We start from the raw sequence: 7,100 nt of genomic DNA, 5'->3' as shown, positions 1-7,100 counted from the left end.
GCCCAGCAGGTGTCCACAAGCTTTGTCACCTGTGGAAGGCCGGCAGCTCTGCGGGGGCTGGGCCCAGGGCTACCCAAGTGCCCGAAGCCTGGACAACCTGCAGAGCTGGTTTCGACGGGAAGCACCAACTTAACCAATGCCGGCAGCCGATTCAAAAACGTGAGTTGTGCAGCCACTCATTTGCGACCTCTGACTCAGAACTAACCAGTCTCGATTCCACACGAGGCATGTTTCGACTACTAACCACATACGCCTAGCCCTGGGTTGTAGGGTTTACAAAACGAGAGCGGCTCCCTGCCCTGAGAAGCCCCCAGCGCAGGGGCGCCCCCCAAACCAGCTCTTTACCGCCAACGCCATCACGCCAGGCACCCACACACACATATCCGCTCTCATCTGCAGAACAGCCGTTTTACAGATGCAGAGCTGAGCCCAGAGAGGCCGCGCGGCTCGCCGAAGAGCACACAGCCGGAGCTGCTTGGGGGCAGCGCTGGGCTCCACACCCGCGTCCGCCAGCTCCCAAACCCGGGCTCCTGGCCGGCCTCGCGCTCTCGCTGAACCGAGGGAGGCTTCCCCGGGGAGCTCCCGCTAGCGGGGGCAGCTCCCGGGGACGGAACCACTTGCCACAAATACACACAGCACGGCCTGGCCCTCCGGCCTGCTGCCAAACTCCGGTGCGCCGGGACCCGACTGCCAGGCCCAGAAACCTCGAACACCAAGGGCCGGGGACGACAACAACTACCCCCCCAGGGGCTCTCTCCCCCACCCCAGGCAAAGCCCCCAGACCAGAGCTGGGGGCGGCCAGGACACCCCAGAACTGACCTGCCCCTCCAGGCACACGCAGCCAGGCTGAGGCGGGCGTGCAGAGAGAAGGAGCAGTTGGAAGGTTCCCGGGGGCCCGTGGGAACCCAGGCCTGGTAAACACTGCTCTCGGGGATCTAATTAGTCCACTTCCTGGGCAACGGCAGGCGGGAGAGAACGGGGACAATAGACAGCCCTGGGCACGGGGACCTCGGCCTGTGCGGGGACGTGGTCCCGCTCCTGGGACAGCAGGGCAGGGCTGGGGGCTGGGAGGAAAGACGCATTTGTCGCTCCTGGAGAGATGGTCTGCGAGTCCCCCGCGGCATCTCCACAGGCCCGCGCCTCCCTAGCAGCAACCCCCCCAAACCAGACACGGAGCCCCCCTGCCAGGGAAGGCTTCGAGGCCCCTCTGTCCCATCACCGGTTCCTCGACTGGCCGCTGACACCACTGGCGACTGGGAGGGCTGGGACTCAGGGCAGGTGGCAGAGGGCAGGGAGGCCATAGATGAAGGCCCCGGATGAAGGAACTCCTTCACCACGTGTCCAACAAATGACCCCACAGCCTCGGCTTGCCCACCTCAGTGACGGGGAGCTCATCACCTCTCAGGGCAGTCTTCTCTGTGAGTGGGCACTCCTCCTGGCTGTAAGTCCCACCTCAGGTCAAGCGAAGCCCTACCTCCCTGTCACTCCCTCACCCCCACCCCCCCGGAAGTCTGAAGTCCCAAGACACCGACAGCAGAGATATGCACTTGGGACAGTCGAGGCCCCTTCACCTGGAGGAAGTGGAGCCCAGGGGTCGCTCACTGTCATTCACACCTCACGATCACGCTGGTGGGGGAGCAGGGCAAGCAGCCCCATTTTATAGAGGAGGGGAACCCCCAAGGGCCCAGCTGGGAGAGGGACGTTACTTCTACTTCTGCTGGGACTTTCTCTCCCACTGTCGGTCCTCTGGGTCAGGGACCGCATGACCCAGGCTGGCTCATCACCACTGTCCCTCTCAAGCCCCAGTGACTGGTTTAGGGACGGTCGTGTGACCAAAATCCTCTCAGTGAGAACCCTCTTTGGGACTTCTGCTGACCCACAGCGAAGAGGCACTGTCTTCTCCTGCTGGCCTACGGCGGCAGGCAGCTGCTTGAAGCCACCGTAAGAGACAGCCCACGGAGAATGAGCCAACACGGGAAACTGGAGAGACACAGGCTCGAAAATACCCCCCTGAATGCCTGGATCCAGCTCTGCCTGAAGTTCAAGCAACCTCCAGATAATTCAATCGCACCGAGCAATCATGCCTCTTTTGGCTGAAGCCAGTGTGAATTTCTGTTACTTGCAATCAACAGTGCCAAGGTCCATGTGGCCCCAGTTTACCATATCCAGGAAGCCCTCATTGAGGGTCAGGGGACAGAGTCCAGGGTCGGGGTCCAGGGGCAGGGGAGACAGTCCCACTTAGCTCAGAGGTGAGAGTAGGTCCCTGCAGACAAGGCTGGTCCTGGCTAAGGCCTCCTGGAAGGGGGCTGGGCCAAGGAGGGGAACCCCCCTCGCTCATACTTCTGTCACCTCGTCCCAAACTCCACAGCCCAGGGCCAGCCATCCTGCACAGGACCTGGGGCAGCAGGAGGCAGGGGCAAGGGGACTCCCCACATCTTCTCCAGTGGCCTCCAGAGATTGCCCCCTGCAGGAGGAATTAGGGAGCCCAGCGGCATGCTCAGGTAGAAATGAAGGCCAAGGGAATCACTCCTGGTGGGCTCTGCACTCCTGCAGCCCATGTCCCGTGCCAGCCCAGGGCAGACGATGCCGTGAACAGAATCTAGTGGGTGCTTACCACATGCCCATGGGGCTCTAACTCCGCACACCGGCCCTGCAGGGGTGTAAGACCACTGCTTCCCTTTTATGGATGTGGGGACACTGAGAGGTTCAGTCATTTTCCTGAGGTCACACAGCCAGCAAAAGAGAGGCAGGATGTGAACACAGGTCACCCCCTCGCATCCTGCTCAATGCCCTCACGGTGCTGACATCCACAGAGCCCATAACATCTCCAAATGCCAACCCCTCTCTGCCCTCCCCTCTCAAGGCCTAGGATAGAGGGTGAGAAGCAAAGAGGACTCCATCAAGGTACCTCCCTCTGCCTCCCAGAAGCAAGGTCAGACAGCCACGTCAGGAAGCCTGCTCTGAGCCAGCAAGATCCAGAAGCACCACCTCCTCCAGGCAGCCCTCTGAGCTACACACACACACACACACACACACACACACACACACACACACACCCCCCCCCCCTCCCTTCCCTGCAACTCAGGACTGTGGTCTCCTTGCCAAACACTGACTGGCGGGGTCTGGGTTCCTCAGCCAGAGAGCTGCTGGAAATAGGGAGCTGGGACCTCAAATTATGAGGGCAGGACCAGGCCCTTGGGGGTGCTCAGGAAACCCTTCCCCAGCAGAAGTGGCTGATCTAGCAGCACCCCAGTGCTCCCACCCCCCGTGGGGAGCTCTAGACCACCCCCAGCTTTCCCAGACACAGAGAAAGCACCCACTTCCTCACCCAAGCGGCACTGGCAAGAATCCCAGCCTGGCTTCCTCTGGCCCAGCCCGGCAGGCTCCGGAGCTGCACGGGGCCTGGGGCCCCAGTGGCCTCAAAAAGAGGAAGTGGGGCTTTGGGGTGGGCAGGAGGGGCAGGCAGGCCTGAGGAGAGGCCCCACCCCAAGCCCACCTGGGGACCATGCTCCTGCAGCCCAGCACCCACTAGTCTCGGCCGCCTGGGCTGACCCCGCAGCTGGCTCCCTCCACGGGCTGGGTCGCAAGCAGACCTTTGTTGGCTGAGGGGGTCTCCTCCCCGCTCCCTGAGGAGACCCGCAGTTTTGCGAAGGAGAGCCCGAGGCTGCCCTGCTCAGCCCAGTCCTGGCCCAGACGAGCACCCAAGAAACCTTGCGGGACCGAGGGCTTTCAGTCTTACTGCCCTTCACACCCGCCTCTCCAGTCCCCAGAGCCCCGCAGCCTCGGGCCCGACCTCCGTCCCCATGCCGGTCCGTCCCCAGCTGGGGAGGCCTGCCCACACCCTGGTCCCTGGTCCCGTGTGTCACACATCCCAGCACCTGCCACACCGAACGGCTGTGGAAGGATCTGTGTCTGTGTCCTGCAGTTGAGCCCTGGCAGTTGCTTGTGGAACAGACGGAAGGAGAGACAGATGGACGGATGGACACACAGATGAGCCAACCAGCTGGAATCCCGAACCAGGCAGAAGAGGCAGGGGAAAGCAAGCAGGGCGGCTCCGGAAGGAGGGAGAGACCACTAGGGCAGAAGGAGGTGCCAACGTGGGGAAAGGGTCTCCCTCCGAAGAACAGGATGCCCCTGGGGCAGCGCACCGCCTCCCCTGGGGAGCCTGCCGGGCCGGAGGAGGTGCAGGTAAAAAACCCAGCTCTTCTCCCAGCACTCACACTCTGGGCCTCAGTCCTCCTCATCAGCAAACAGGGGGTGCTGCTACCCAAGTCCCAGGATGAGTGAGGTGCAGGTCATGGTGGCCAACAGGCTGTTTGCGGGACAAAATAGCAGATGAGCGCAGAAAGGAGGTGCGGTTTCCAGAGCTCAGGAAGCCCAACCATGGGGCCCAAACGGGAGAGACAGAAGCATGAAGCAGGCAGGACACCCCCCCACCCCCCTCCCGCCCAAGAACCCTCTACTTCATCTCGCCACCTCCTGGTGACAGCCCTCAAGGCCACTAGGCAGGGGCAAAGGTCAAAGTCCCCTCATGACGTGAGCTCCCCAGCCAGCCCCACTTCCCGCCATGCTGTCCCAGGACCCCAGGCTGACTCTACACCGGACCAGAGGCTCCCCATCAGTCTTGGGGTCCAGCACCTATGTTCCAATCCCGGCTCTGCCACCAACCTGCTCAATAACCCTGGGCAAGTCCTTTGCCCCATCTGGGCCTCGGGTTTTCCTTCTTGCAAAGGAATGGTTCTGTCAGACCTCGGCCGCCGGCGCTGGGCTGGGCGTGGAGCGTGAATCATAAAATGAAAAGGACAACAAGCTGAAGGGGGCAGCCTGGGTGTTGTCACCTGGCACCAGAGGGCTAATTCTAAGGGTGGGGTACGGATTATTCTTTGTACCTGACACCCTCCCTTCCACTTCTCAGGATTCAGCCTTAGCCTAGTCCGTCCCTCCTTTAAAATGCAAATACCTCGTTTACCCCTTACCTCCAGGGCTCAGCTGCCAGGGATAATAAGCCCACTTCTCTATCTCCTGTGCCAATTCCAATGATGGTTAGTGGCTGCCTGGGGAAAATTTGTCCATTCATTCATTCATGCACGCACGCATTCATCTTGAGAGAGATCCATGCCTTCATTCCTTTAACGGCTGTGCACCAGAACCTTCTATGTACCAGGCACCAGGCCAGATGCCAAGAAGAAACTTCGCTCCAGGCACAAGTTCCCAGAGGGCAGAGGTCTCCGTGCCCCCACCCCCCCGCTGGGTGTCTGCACACAGTAGGTGTCCAGGCAATGGTGCTTATTAACTAGCTAAGTAACTGGCTCTTGCCTGAAATTCCACCATTAGTGATTCATTCCTTTAAGCATTCCCCTCACTACATTCTCCCCTTAAAATGAAAACACTTTCATGCCCACATTCAACACATTTCTGATCTCTCTCCCCTTGGTAAGGAAGGACAGAAAGGGGTAGTCTAGCTAGCCTTCAGGGACCTCACCTGGTGCTAGTCCTGCCCAGGATGGCAGGACACTGGTCTTCCCACTGACTTCATGCTTTGCCCAGGGCCCCAGCCAGACAGTATATCCAATGGTGAGGAGTCACGCATGGGGTTGGGAGGTGGGCGAAGAGATCTATTTCACACACCCACAGGCAGATATAACCCAGAGTAACCACTGACCTGCAGGAGCAAGAAGGATGTAACTACTCTGCTAGCAATCTGTTCAAAGAAGCAGCAAAACCCAGAGGAGAGAGAGCAAGCTGGATTCATCATTTACACCAAGATGAGTGAGCAAGAAACCATGAAAGCATTCTTCTATCATGCTGCAGCAGCTAAGTCCTTGCTAACATAACACAAAACCTAAAAGCCACAGGGAAAAGACTGATCAACTCAATTACATCTTAAAGAATCTACTGCATCGTAAGAGCTATTAAGAGCAAAATCAAAAGATAAAAAATAAGAAATGAGGGAAATATTTACAACTCTTACCATATGGAGTTAATCTCCCCCATATGTAAAAAGCTTCCACAGATCAAAAAGGAAAAGACCAATAACCCAATAGAAAAATGGGAGAAGGTATGGACAGAAAGTGCACATAAAGGCAACACAAATGGCTGTTAAACATTTAGAAGGAAGCTGACCTCACCTATAATAAGAGAAGTGCAAATTAAAACTACCACGGAAAATCATTTTTACCTCTACGATTGGCAAAGATCAAAGTATTTACAGAGCATTTACAGGCGGCGGCAAAACAGGCATTCACACTTAGCCTTGGCAGGAGTATGTTTCAGCATAACCTCTGGGGAGGGCCATTTAATCAGATGTAACAAAATCACTCATGCACAAACCTTTGATGTAGCAAATCTCCTTCAAGTAATTTCTCTTACAAACACTTTCACATATGTAAAATGACACATGTACAAGATTATTCATTGCAGCATTATTTACAATAGCAAAAGAAGAGAATGTATCTACCCATTAAGAGCTGGTGAAATAAATCACAATAGAGCCTTACTATGGAATACTATGCAGGTGTCAAAAAGGGTGCGGCAGGTTGAACTCTGCTGTTCCGGGGTATTGTGTGAAAAATCCACCTCCAGGCAACAGTAATGCCTGGAATAGGTAACACCTGAACCAGGACACGGGCTAACCAAAACTGCTTTGACGGAGTGAATGAATCTTCAGTTTGTTTCTATTGCCATAATGTAGCTGGTACAATTAAAAAGTTCTTAATTGGGGCTCAGTTGGTTGAGCGTCCGACTCTTGATTTCAGCTCAGGTCACGATCTCAGCATTGTGGGATCGAGCTCCACATCGGGCTCTACACTCAGGGTCGTGGGATCAAACCCTGTGTTGGGCTCTGAGCTGAGCTTAGAGCTTCTCTCTCCCTCTCCCTCTGCCTCTGCCCCTCCCTGCTGCACATGCAAGCTCTCTCTCTCTTTAAAATGAATAAATAGGGGCGCCTGGTTGGCTCAGTCGTTAAGCGTCTGCCTTCAGCTCAGGTCATGATCCCAGAGTCCTGGGATCGAGGCCCGCATCGGGCTCCCAGCTTGGCAGGAAGCCTGCTTCTCTCTCTTCCACTCCCCCCGCTTGTGTTCCCTCTCTCTGTCAAATAAATA

The sequence above is a fragment of the Neomonachus schauinslandi genome, chromosome 16 (genome assembly GCF_002201575.2).
Source record: "Neomonachus schauinslandi chromosome 16, ASM220157v2, whole genome shotgun sequence".
NCBI classification, from domain to species: Eukaryota; Metazoa; Chordata; class Mammalia; order Carnivora; family Phocidae; genus Neomonachus; species Neomonachus schauinslandi.
Note: the sequence above shows the minus strand (reverse complement) of the source record.